Source organism: Pongo pygmaeus, chromosome 6, assembly GCF_028885625.2.
Source record: "Pongo pygmaeus isolate AG05252 chromosome 6, NHGRI_mPonPyg2-v2.0_pri, whole genome shotgun sequence".
In the NCBI taxonomy this organism is placed as follows: domain Eukaryota; kingdom Metazoa; phylum Chordata; class Mammalia; order Primates; family Hominidae; genus Pongo; species Pongo pygmaeus.
The window spans coordinates 88,564,501-88,578,026 of NC_072379.2; the positions used below are offsets into that span (position 1 = coordinate 88,564,501).

General features: G+C 34.9%; 1 long non-coding RNA gene across 1 annotated transcript in view; it reads right to left on the reverse strand.

The window, feature by feature from the left end:
- LOC134739832 (uncharacterized) overlaps nucleotides 1-10,645 on the reverse strand; it is a 29,836-nt gene extending 19,191 nt beyond the window's left edge. Inside the window, exons 1-3 of the long non-coding RNA XR_010126861.1 lie at nucleotides 10,589-10,645; nucleotides 5,673-5,797; nucleotides 5,210-5,358 (exon numbers count right to left, since the gene is read on the reverse strand). This is a non-coding gene — a long non-coding RNA (uncharacterized LOC134739832). The remainder of the gene's footprint in view (nucleotides 1-5,209; nucleotides 5,359-5,672; nucleotides 5,798-10,588) is intronic.
- Between the last annotated feature and the right edge of the window lie 2,881 nt (nucleotides 10,646-13,526).

Below are 13,526 nucleotides of genomic sequence, written 5' to 3' on the forward strand. Positions count from 1 at the left end.
CAAAGAAAATAATGAATAAAAGAGTCAATACATTAACATTCTTTAGTAGAGGTTAACATCTCTATTAAGATGTAATCCCCAAGAGGTTAACATACAAATATAACTAGTGCAGCAAGAGTAGAGACACATTAAGTGAACTCTGCTACAGTTGGCTATTTTTCTACTACTGGTCTATTTTTTCACTTATTTTGTACATACCAACTCAATGTTCTTGTCAGCAATGAATAGATACTTAATTATTCAATACATTTCACATTTGAGTTCAAGTTAACTTGACTGCCAACTTCTAAAGATAACTTTGCAAAGGCCCTTGAGAAATATGATTTAAAATGCTGTACTGTTCTGTGGGTAAAAATGTGATTTCAGTCAACCCTCTCTTCCTGTTCCTAGTTAAGTAGAGTGATGACAGAGCTAATCTATAACATCAGGGATATTCTGTGTCATACAGGTTTGACTTGAAGAACACTGCATTTTCTAAAGCAAATTTATTTTCTGTTTTGGCTTGGTTGAAGTTAACATTCAAATGTGTTGGTTTTCCCTTGGAGAGTGAAACTTGAAATATGTTTCCATGGAAAGTGGAATTTGAACTATGTTGGGTGCCAGGGTAAATGAGCCTGGAGCTGCTGTATAGTGTAGCTCACTGGTCAAAATATTGATGGCCTGTATTTACTTATAATGGATAAAAAACTATATGAGTGTGGCTTTTCTAAATCCATTACATGCAAATAATTTGCATTAATTTCATTTTTCTTAATTCATTTTAAAGCACTTTTGAGGTTATCTCAGTTGAACTTTTCAATAAATTATGAGGCCTTAACATAGACCATTATAAAAAACAATTTGAGAAAAATTTTAATATATATAAGAGCCATAAAACATCCACTTTTTGCTTATAATAATGCCACATTTTTCTTCTAAAGAGTTGTTCCAAAGCTGTTACTAGTAACGCTTAGCAAATTTACAGCACTTTTAACATTTCATGTACTCTCAGAGTTTTATAATCTGCATATATAGTTTGTCTTTAGTCCTACATTTGGTATAAAACTTATTTTAAATAAAAAGTATAATTAATTGATATGTGACCAACCAATTTGTGAACCTATACGCCTTCAGTTCCTTGATTTCAGAATCAATTGTTATTTTCCTGATTCCCTCTTTAAGGGCTGCCTTCAACTTTTCCTCTTTGAGAAAATAACTTTAAAAAGAATTGAAAAGGTCTTAGAATTTAGATAAGGGCCAGGGCAAAAATGTATCTAGGACTATGGTAAATAGTGGAATTTCTCTCCCATGTAATTTATATACAAAAATACAAGGGGTTATACACTTGAGTTCTTCTAGTTACCTTTAGACTCTCAGTCTTCTTTTAGGGTTATTCTTTCTTTTTTCATGATTATCATGTTATATTCTCAGAGTATGTTCTAAACTGTATTCGTTTTCACAATTTACTTTCTCTCTGGTTTAATGATTTCTTTTATTGAAATCATCATTGGTATACATCCACCTGGTGGTATTTATTAATAACATTTGTATCTACATTATTACTTAAGTTTGAGACAGTCTTTATTCTGGGTTTCGCAGTCCAGGTAAAATATTATTTTTCATTAAACCACTCCATTTTGTAAATTTTTAAATTATTTTTCTTTTATTTTAGTAATTTTTCTACTCTTTAAAGTTTCTCTATGGATCCCAAAATTTTAATGTTTATTTTTCTTCCCTATTATCAGTCATCATTTACTAAGGAAAATGTAGCCACTACCAGAATTACGATAATTAATAGGTTATTTAATGTAGGAACCAGAACTTATGAAATGGGAAAAGGTGGGAAAACAAAGTTCTGTAAGCCAGTACCGCAGAATTGGAGAAGCAATCACTGATGTCAACCGGAAGCCAGATTTGGTGATGAAGCCCAAGAAGGCATTATGCCTGCCTGCCATGATCATAGGGTGAGAGCTCATAGAGAAGTCTGTTAAGCCATGCATTTGACAGCCACAGGAACAAGGGCCTTTTTTTTTTCACTGCTATCATCTTCTAAATGTTGTGAATTTCTCTGATTGGCAAACCAACCCAAAACCATGCAGGGGAGGTGATTCTGGGAAATGTAGTTCCTAGCCTTAGAAGGGGTTTATGGAGGTGCCACATTTACAACTGACAATCCAGCTTTCAGAAAAAGAACAACATAGGCAACATACAAACACAGAACAAGTGAGAAATGTACAAGTATTTTCTTATTTGTTTTGGGATATATTCGTGGACATTACTAAGGTCATCCAAATTTATGAAATATCAATTATGAAGTTAATCTTTATTCTGTATATTTGTAATAACCAATTAGATAATAACCAATTGTTCGCAACATACTTTTATAGTTTAATGTGATTTGGAGAATTAATTAACTGATAATTCAACACCAAGACCCAAAGTCAATGGTAATAGTCAGATAAGACAAATATTTATTTCGATATTAAAATAAGTGCTAAAAATATTTCCCAAGCAGGGAACCTGGACTTCTATCCTGATCTGACAGTTAGGAGACCTAGGGAGTTAATATAATTATGAGGCTAATTAGATACATAATGCCCATGTCATATAAAAATAAATAGTTTGATCCTCCCTATTGATAGGGACAGAGAAGGAAAAAATTGCCAACACAATGTCAAGTACTAGGATATGTGTTGATTTGCTGTAGTAAAGTTATCACATCTAGTACAGTAGCTACAATTGGGGCACGACTTGGTAATATATAGTAGATTACTGCCATCTGAATTTTGCAAATATTAAATAGGTAATTTGAATAGAGACATGGTAGAGACCAACTAGCTTGCATCTTTTAATGCTTTTTACATTTTGAGACAGGGTCTCATTCTATCACCCAGGCTGGAGTGAAGTGACAAGATCATGGCTCACTGCAGCCTCAACTTTCAGGTTCAAGTGATCCTTCCACCTCAGCCTCCCAGGTAGCTGGGACTAGAGGCACATGACACCATGCCAGGTATTTTTAAAAAATTTTTGTAGAGATGGGGGTCTCACTGTGTTGCCCAGGCTGGTCTCGAACTCCTACCCTCAAGCAATCCTTCCCTCTTGGCCTCTCAAATTACTGGGATTACAAGTATGAGACATCGTGCAAAGCTGCCTTCAATTCTTTTAGTAGTGATGCTAATTTCTGCAACTACTCAAAGTATGCAATATTGCTCCTAATTTACTCTCTGTGACCAGTGAATATATAGGAAGTAATTTTAGGATCTTTTATTTGACTATTGCTACCACATTCAAGTCAGCTAACCAATACAAGATATGAGAGTCCTTCCAGATGGTGGTATATATATTCCAATTATGCATTCAAGGACAAGAGGAGTAACACCATGGTTTTCCATGGACCTGCTGGACCAACTGTCAGAATGACTTGGAAAACTCCATTTGTCACCTGTTATTCATAAACTGCATTCTAGCAAGAGAACTGAGAGGGATTTTTGTTTGCTGCTGGATTGATTGGCTTTTGTTTGAAGATTTGTTTGGTTCCATTCTATCTTTCTTGGCTCATGATGGTCTCTAGCACTCCTTAAAAACTTCAGTAATCCATTCTTCCCACTTGGTGGTTACCCTGGGAAATGCCTGTACTCACTTTGGGGACAACTGGAGGACTATTTCTTTCATAAATACTTGTGGTGGCACAGTGGGGCCCTCCCTCAAGTGTTATAGGTTTCCTTTCAATCAGTGGGCCTTGGTCTCTAAACTGACTTAAGTATTCAAAAGAGTGGGAGCCTATAATTTTTCACTGCAGGACTGTCAACTTTCTTCTTGCCAGACCTTGACCATTTTGTTACACAAATGGAAGGATATCCTTACCAGACGTCTATCTGTCAAACTCCTAGGAACAACATGATTGATTAACCATCACCTTATCTCCTGTAGGAAAAAACATTATTGCCTGAAGTAATTATGCCTTCCTTGCTTCTCACAGCTATGTTCTGCTCTTCGGGCTATGCCTTCCTGGAATCCCATCATCCCTATTGATATTAAATACCCTAATTCCGTGGCTGTCCCTCCTACTGCCTCTGGACTGCAGAGGTCAGTCATCACCGAAATTCTCAAAGTTCAGATGCTTCCCTCGTCAAGGCACTCCCTACCACCTTAATTTTTTTTTTTTTAAGTATCTTCTGGACCTACTGGACCTACAGATAGAAAGATTGATTGTTCTTAGATATTACAGAGTAGATTCATTCTGAATTTACTCAACTACTAAAATCTGAGACTTTCTTCAATACAATGTCAAAGAATTTATATCATCTCTATGTCATTTGCTCTAGATTGTTATGCCCAGGCTTCAAGAAGCAATTCCAGAAAATTATGTCCAGTTACAGATATTTTTGCCAACATTTCAATCCTAAGTCATAGGTGAATACCTTCATGTCAATGAACTTTTTTCTATTTAATTTCCACATTTTCTTCTCTTGTTATAACACCTTCAGGATCCATGACCATTCATTTCAATCTGTGTGTGCTAGTTTATATTTTCCAGGCTTCCTCTTTCTTTGACATTTAGAGAATTGTTTTTCAGCCTACATGGGATGTGCTGAAACCTGATTCTGGTTAGCCTGGAGACAGTAAGTGTTGGTGGAGTGAGAAGAAGAGCAACATTTTATTTGATACCTACCTCAAATGAGGTCTTTGTGTGGTCTACTGGCAAAAAGGAGGCTCTGATAAGTGGTAAGGAACTGCCTCTGCCAGCCAGGAGGGGTAAGAGGAACTTGGAGATTCCATAGTCTTTGGCTCTTCTACTCACATATTTCCATTCTAATCAATTTTCCTATTATGATCCTGGCATTGACATCAGAGATGCTTCTGATTTCATATTTACTGAGGATCTGACACCCTTATGATCATAATCTGGAGTTAAGTTTAAGCATTTTCTGCTATGCAGCTGTAGCATATTAGAATCTCCTTTAAACTGCAGAAGATCTCTGGCTTTCACAGCATCTTTTATGCAGCTGCATCGATCCTATTATTTTGCAAGATCTCTGATGTCATTAAAATAGGCATCTGAAATTACAATCTTTATAAGTATCATTGTCTCCACAGTGATCAAATGATGTACCCATTTGATTTCCCCAAGCCTTGTTCACAATTAACCATAGGCCAGTGTTTAATAATTGTGGTACCACTGCATGTCAAGTTATTATCATCTTCACTTTGTTATTGTCATCTCACTTACCAACAGACAGGTGAGCAATCCAATATTAAAATCTCACTCTGAAGATCTGCATTTGTGGGATACTCTTGGAGCAAACTGTCTTGGTCCAGATTTCTTAAAATTTACAGCCTGATTAAAGATTGTGAGTGGCTTTATTTGGAAATGCAGTACTGGGAAAAAGGAAAGGAAAAAGTGAGGCAAGACAGAGCAGAAGAGAAAATACAAATTGATACGTTATCCAACCGGCCACAGCTTCAAAAATACAACACAGCCAGTTTCAAGGTCATAAGGCTCATTTTTCAGACAGGATGTATAAGCCCTCCCCATCTTGAACAGTTTCACAGGCAGTGAAAATGAAAGGGATTAATTGTTCATTCTTTTGTCTATCTCTGGTTCACTACAGTGTATTATCTTTCCCAGGCTTCTAGGTTCTGTTACCCAGGCCTTTACTTGGGTAAACCAGATTGCATGAGGTGATTTTCACCTGAGTCAGGAAGAGTTAGAGGAGACGAGAGCCTCTGTGAATCTGACCAAGTTGTGCTTTGTGCATCTCACTGAGGCATGTACAAAAGAGAACACACCAAAGTCCATCCTTCACCCTGGAAGAGACTGAGAAAGAGATGTTAGCAGAAAAAGTAAAGAAAGCAGTAACAAGGTCACTTGGTTGGTCCGAGATTTTGGAGACAGGCAAAACTGAGATATCTTGAGAGGCATATAAACTTGCTTCAGTTCATTTTCTATTTTTGAAATCTCCTTACTTTCATTTTTAACCTCTTTTACTGTCTGTATTTCTGCAAATCATTGAAGCATTTTTAATGAAACCGGACATATAACCCAAATTCATGGTATCTTGCATTTGTGGGAGTTTTTTGAGCTAATTAACATATGAACTATTCACAACTTTTTTTTTTTTATGGTGAGAACACTTAAAACCTACTCTCTTAGCAATTTTCAAGACTACAATACATTGATATTAACCATAGTCACCATATTATACAATAGATTTCATTAATTTATTCCTCCTAACTTAAATTTTGTGTCCTTTGACAAATATCTCCCTAATTCCCCTCCCCAAGATGTCTTGAATTTGGAGAAAATTAATTATGAAGTAAATTTAGAACATCTTAGTTGAAGATACCTGATATATAAGATGAAATTTCAAAGCTTAAGGTCGGAGTGAAAAGTATGAATTTAAGAGTTACAAGTTGTAATGTGGGTATGCAACTGATAGCATAGAAAGAGAAGGGGAAACTGCCAAGGGCTGAAAGTCTATATTTTACTGAATACAGATGTATGGATTTGACAAAGGGCTTCTCATCCAACTTTCATCAGTTTTCCCATTAATGAAACCTAACAGCAAAGGAGAAGAAGCAATTTTTCAAGCTACGTAGACCTGAAGATTAGAAGTGAAACTAACATTTGACTAGCAGTTAAGGAAACACTTCCACAAATATTATTTTATTTAATTCTTACTACGGCCCTAAAAGAGAAGTATTAGTGTAGTTGGTAATATGTATTTCCTCTAAAAATTTCCATTCCAACTGCCTTCTAGGTGGAGAAGTTGGAAATTTAAAAACTAACTTTCAAGATTTCCTTAATCTAGACCGTTGTATATAAATTAACTTTCACAAATTAGTTATACTGGTGTGAGATTAAAAGGTCACAAATGTGATGGAGCCCATTCTCTTGTTGATATGGTTGCTGGCTAACACAAATGTTGGGATCTGGAAATTTGCGGATAACTATAGTGACTGGTTTGATCCAGGGCCTGATGAGTAATTGGGGGTGGCAATTTTCTGACCTCAGATTTGTAGCTCTATTGGACATAGCCTAGAAATCAATAGTTAAATCAGTTCTTTAAGATTCTACAATTTTGCTTTTCCAATTATTCTGTACAGTCTCTATTAAATCCCTTCTGCCTGAATATTGACATAATATCTCATATTTAGTTTAACTTCTTCCTATGTTGGGATAATTGTAGACACATGGAATGGTAAGAAATAATACAAAGCAAGCCTTTGTACCCTTTAAACAGTCCCCCTAACTATGGTAATATTTTGCAAATTATAGTACAATATCTCAACTGAGATATTAATATTGAAACAGTCAAGATACAGGACATTTCCATCATCACAAAGATCCCTCATTTTGCTTTTTTGTAATTAACACCCAATCCCCTTTCACTGTTTCTTAACCCCTGACAACCACTAATATGTTCCATATTTCTATAATTTTTTCATTGCAGGATGGTTATTGTATTCATTGGCTAGGGCTGCCATAACAAAGTGCCACAGACTTGGTGGCTTAAACAAGAGAAATTTATGCCCTTATAGTTCTAGAGCCTGGAAGTCCAAGATCAAGGTACTGGCAGGATTTTTTTTTCCTGAAGCCTTCTTTTCGACTGTTAGATGCCTATCTTCTCCTGGTGTCTTCACATAGTCTTGCCACTGCGTGTGTGTGTGTGTGTGTGTGTGTGTGTGTGTGTGTGTCCTAATCACCTCTTATTTTAAAGACACCAGGCATATTAGATTAGGACCCACCTTAATGACATCTTATTACCTTAGTTATCTCTTTAAAGACTTTGTGTCCAAATATAATCACATTCTGAGGTACCAGAATTAAGACTTAAGCATACAAAATTTGCAGACACATATTCAGTCCATAATAGTTTTTAAATGGAATCATTTAGCATGAAACCTTTGGGGATTAACTGTTTTTCACTCACCATAATTCTCTGGAGGTTCATTGAGCTCGTTGTGTGTATCAATAGTTTGCTCTTTTTGGTGCTAAGCAGTATTCCACGATAAAGATATCCAAGTTTCCTTAACAATTTACTCTTTGAAGATCATCTGGGTACTTTCTAGTTTTTAACTATTTTGAATAAAACTAATAAACATTCATGTACATGTTTTTGTATGAATGTAAGTTTTTTTTTTCCTATGGAAAATTGCTCAAGAGTACAATTGCTGGGTTATATGGTAGTTCTATGTGAGGTTTTTAAAAAAAATTTCAAAATGCTTCTTAGAGTAATTGAACCATTTATATTCTTACAAGTAATTTAGGAGTGACCTAGTTTCTCTGTGTCCTCACCAGCATTTGGTGTTGTCACTTTTTTCTTTTAGCCATTCTGATAGATGTGTAGTGATATCTATTGTGATTTAAATTTGCATTTCCCTGAAGGCTAACGATGTTGAATAGCTTTTCATGTGCTTATTTTCCATTTGTAAATGCCTTTTGGTGAAATGCCTCTGCCTGTGATTGCTCATTTTCTAATCAGATTGTTTATTTCTTTATTGTTCAGTTTTGAGAGTTTTTATAAATTCTAGATGCTTGTTCTTTGTTAGATATATTGTTTTCAAATACTTTGTCCCAGTCTGTAGCTTGTCTTTTCATCCTCTTGGCAGCTTTTTGCAGACCAAAATTTTTCATTTCAATGAATTCCAACATATCAGTTTTTCCTGTTACTATCATGCTTTTGGTTTAAAATCTAAGAGTTCTTTGCCTAACTCTACATTCTGAAGATTTTCTTCATCCATTTCTTCTAAGAGTCTTAATTTCGATTTTTACATTTAAGTTTGTGATCTATTATGTGTTAATTTTTGTGTACAGTGTAAGATTTGATTATTTTGGCCTATGGAGTTGTGCGTCCAATTGCTTCACTATTATTTGTTGAAAGAGTTACCCTTCCTCATTGAATTGCTTTTGCACCTTTGTCAAAAATCAGTTGGGTATATTTGCGTGTGTCTATTTCTTGGTTCTCTATTCTGTTCCGTTGATCTATATAATTATTCTTCTACCACAGTCACATAGTACTGATTACTATACCTATATGTTAAATCTTGAAACCAGAGAAACATATTCCTTCCATTTTATTATTCTTTTTCAAAATTGTTTTAGCTATTCTATATATCTTGTCTATATCTACAAAAAATACAGAATTTTGGTGAGAAGTTTTTTATACCTGTATATTAACTCGGCAAAAATTCATGCTTGCTATGTTGAGCCTTCTAGCCCATAAATACAGTATGTCTCTCCATTTACTTAGATCTTTTTTGATTTTTTTAATAAAGAATTTTTAGTTTTCAGGATGCAGTTACTATAAATGACTATTCAATATACTTGTAAGTCATTTTGTTTTTTAGAAGTTATAAAAGATATTGTATTTTTAATTTTGGTATCCACATGTTTGTTGCTAGTAGACAGGAATATAATTGATTTTTGAATTTTATCTTGTGTCATGTGACCTTGCTAAACTGATTAGTTCTAGAATTTAGATTGAATTTAAATTTTTACATTGACAATCATGTCATCTGCAAATAAAACAGTTTCAGTTTTCCTTTCTGATCTGCATGCCCTTAATTTTTATTTTCTTGCCTTAATCCACTAGCTACAATTTCTAGTGCTTATTGAATAAAAATTGTGAGAGCATATATACTTGCCTTGTTACAGATCTTAGGAGGAAATGTTTCAAACTTTCACCATTGAAGAAGAATGTTAGATGTAGGATTTCTGTAGATGCTGCTTATCAAACTGAGGATTTTTCTATATCAATTGATATGATTTTTTAAAATTAGCTAATTAATGTGATGGACTATATTGATTATCAAATATTGACCTTGTTTTGCATACCTGGAATGAACTTCACTTGGCTATGGTGTATAACATTTTTATATTGTTAAATTGTATGTGCTAATAGTTTCAGTAATTTGTGTATTTCAAAAAAGGGCCCATTTCATCTATTTTGTTCAATTTATGTGCATAGAGTTTTTCGTCTCTTCTTGATGTTTGCAGGGATTATAGTGATATTCCTGTTTCAGTCATGATATTGGTACTTTGTTTTCTCTGTTTCTCTTTTTCTCTCTCTGTTGTGCTACATATTTGTCAGTTTTATTGATGTTTTGCAAAGAACCAGATCTTTCTTGTATTGGTTTTCTCTATTGTTTTTCTGTTTTCTATTTCATTTATTTCTGCTCGTATCTTTATTATTTCTCCAGTTCTACTTGGTTTGGATTTATTTTGCTTTTCTTTTTCTAGATACTTGAGGTAGGAACTTAGAATATTTCCTTTTTCTAATTCATGCATTTAATGCTGTAAGTTTTTCACTCAACACTACTTGAGATGTGTTCCACAAATATTGATATATTTTCTTTTATATTCAGTACAATGCATTTTTATATCTGACCTGAAACATAGTCTTTATGAGTTACTTAGCAGTGTGTTGTTTAGCTAAAATTTTCATTAAATGAATATATTAATCTGCAGCTACTATGCCTTAGATGAAACTATGTACCTGACTATGGAACATCAAGTAATTACACAACTAAAGTTGTCATCCTGTGGGTAACAGACTTGCTAACTTGTAAGTTATGAACAGGTGTTCTACACTCCTTTGACACTTACCTCTTTTGCACTGATGATTCTATCTTGCTTCACACCTGTAGTCTCATGGGGGTTTCCCTACAACCTAATTAAAGTGAAGAAAAATGCTCAGGCCTGGTTTACAGAAATGTAAGCATGATATGATGATACTAACTGGAGTTAATCTGTTACTCATGATAGTTCCACTAAAGGGTGATTTTTAAAAATAAGGTTAAAAAAAATCCTTCCAGTGACTAGATCTATGAGTGGTGCACTTCAACATCCACTTTATATGAAAAGAGAAACAGTCATAGATAAAGATATGCACTTATTCCTAGGAAATAATATCTTGGATATTTAATCAGGCATCTGAAAAAAAATCTGATATATAAAAGGAAAGTAGGCCAGGAGACTAGCAGCCCAAGAGCAAACTTATTTTACTGAGTGGGGAAATTGACTTTGACCAGGGATACCTACAGTTACAACTGCACCATGGGGGAAGATAAGAGTAGACCTGGAACCTAAGTGATTCACTAGACTGTCTTTTGGTATTTCCATGACCAATGAAAATTGTGAATAGATATTGGCACAACAACAGATCACACTTCTGTGAGTCTGAAATTTAATATCTAGGTCACTCCAGAAAGCAAGCAAACCAGATGAGAGAAGATGATGGCTAAGGATGAAGGAAATCTTGACTCCATGGCTAGCTGCTGCATTGCAGACTATAGTTTCAGTTTGCTAAAGTTTGTTAAGATTTTTAAAGAGGTTGAACCTGCATGTTACCTTTTATGGAAGATATGATACCATCTTGTTCTTATATAAGATCCAGATACAAGAGGATGCAAGCAGAAAGACACAAGGGATGAACTGTACCAGCCTCAGTTTATCTGCCTCTTTAAGCCTCTGCCTTTTGCTTATTGGAGAATATGGCATGCCACTGCCTTTGTTTTCCCTTCTGACACTATTTACTGCTAAAACTTTTTGGAGGTAAGAAGTGGAATGTACTAGAGTCCCTCTTGGTATCACCATAGTGGGCCACTGCAACTCTAGCACCAAAGTCTCACCCAGAGGGACACACACAAGTTCTGTTCCTGTCCAAAGCTTTCTGACCTAGAGGAAGACATCCAGCCTCAGGGAGTGACATACAGCTTTTCCAGTAATTGCCTGGACAGGGAAAGGAAGACAATCCAGGAAAGCAAGAAATTTAACACCCATGGGGAGAATAAAAACGAGGGACCGGAGACTTCAAGAATCTGGAAAGTGAATGTCTTTTCCATCCTGCTCCTGATGGACTATACTGAAGCAATGTGATTCTACATGTCTTTTCTGGAAGACATTTCTTTTGGCAAACGGCCAGCTGTGTTTTCTTCTAACTCTATGACCAGGTTTGTATCACACTCCCAAATACTTACTTACTTTCCCTTCTTCTCACCTCACTTCCTTTTCCTTCCTAACTCTTCTGGCCTGGAATTTTACCTCTCAATAAACCCTTTGCATATAAGCTTTTCCTCATGTTCTATTTTCCAAGCTAACACTGGGCAAAAAGTAAAATATGGTAACAAAATGCGTATGAAGTAAAACAGGAAATGTAAAATAAGGATAGTGAATTTATGAAACAAAATACCTATCTTATTTATTTTCCATATAAATTTTGGAGGTATACATTCTGGAAGCCAGCATAAAGAATGAAACACAATTCTTGAATAATTCACAAGTCTAGTAACAAAGAGAATGATCAGAATTAAATTACTCTGCGAACTGACACCACTTTGCACAATTCTGGACTTCTTAAATGACAGAAAATACCTTGTCTTAATCAGTGTGTTTATATTTATGAGGTCCTAGTACTACTAAGTAATCCTGAAATGTTTCCAATTATTGTCATGGAGATTGGAAAATAATCTAGATAGTATGCCAGGTGCTGTAGTACATGCTAGGTTCTGACATGAAACAAAGCTTGCCATCAAAAACACCTATAAACTAAACAAACGTGTGTTTGTGTGTGTGTTGGGTTGTGTGTGTATAAGATAGAATCGCACAGTTTCTAACACAGGTAAACTGGGAATTTAGAGGGTTCACAGAGAATAAATTAGTTACTTCTACAAGAGAACAGCAGGGGAAAAAAAACCATTTAAGTGTAGTGCATATGGAAACTTAAAATAAGTGTAACTATCATGTGAGGTGTGCAACCATGAAAACTTATGGAAGATTTGTACAACTCAAAGTTGGACCTTTGGGGTCTAGAATATGACTGAATGTGAGTGATGATTTTTAGTAGGTAAACATAAGGCAGATTGATAGATTGCACAGAATCATTCATAGCATGTAAAAGTTTTAGCTCTCCTGTTGAGAAATGGGAGGGTTAAGATATTTAATAGAAAAAGGGAGGGCACATTGCATAGGACCATTTATACCATGAAAGGGTATGTACTTTCCTGTTTGTTAGGAATCATTGAGGGACCTGAAACAGTAATGTAACATATATTTCATTTTAGAAAAATCATGGTGTCACTAATATTAAGGATATAATTGGTTTTGAAAAACACAGGCAAAACTAGAAGTGAGAAATCACTGTACTTTGTTATGACAATCAAGTCAGGAGGCAACAGAAGCTTGAGTTAAAGCATAACAAGAGCTGCAGAAAGGAACTGCTAAGAGAAATAGCAGGTAGAAATTATGGAGGGAAGTGTAACACTACTTGGATGCAAAAGAGAATCCTAATATGATGATGATTATCATCATGAAAAATTATAGAAAGCTAACTTTTTGTAGGTGTTGCATTAAGCACTTTTCATGAACCCATATATTTATGTTTGATTTATGTTTGGTGATCAGCAAGATAGCAGTACCATTCATAGTAATTCAGTAAATTTAGGAAAAACAAGTTTATAGGACAAATGCACACAGTGGATACTCTTCTACCGTTTGATTTGAAAAATACATTCACAACAGAAAGCCCCCTCTTTTTTTGTAAAAT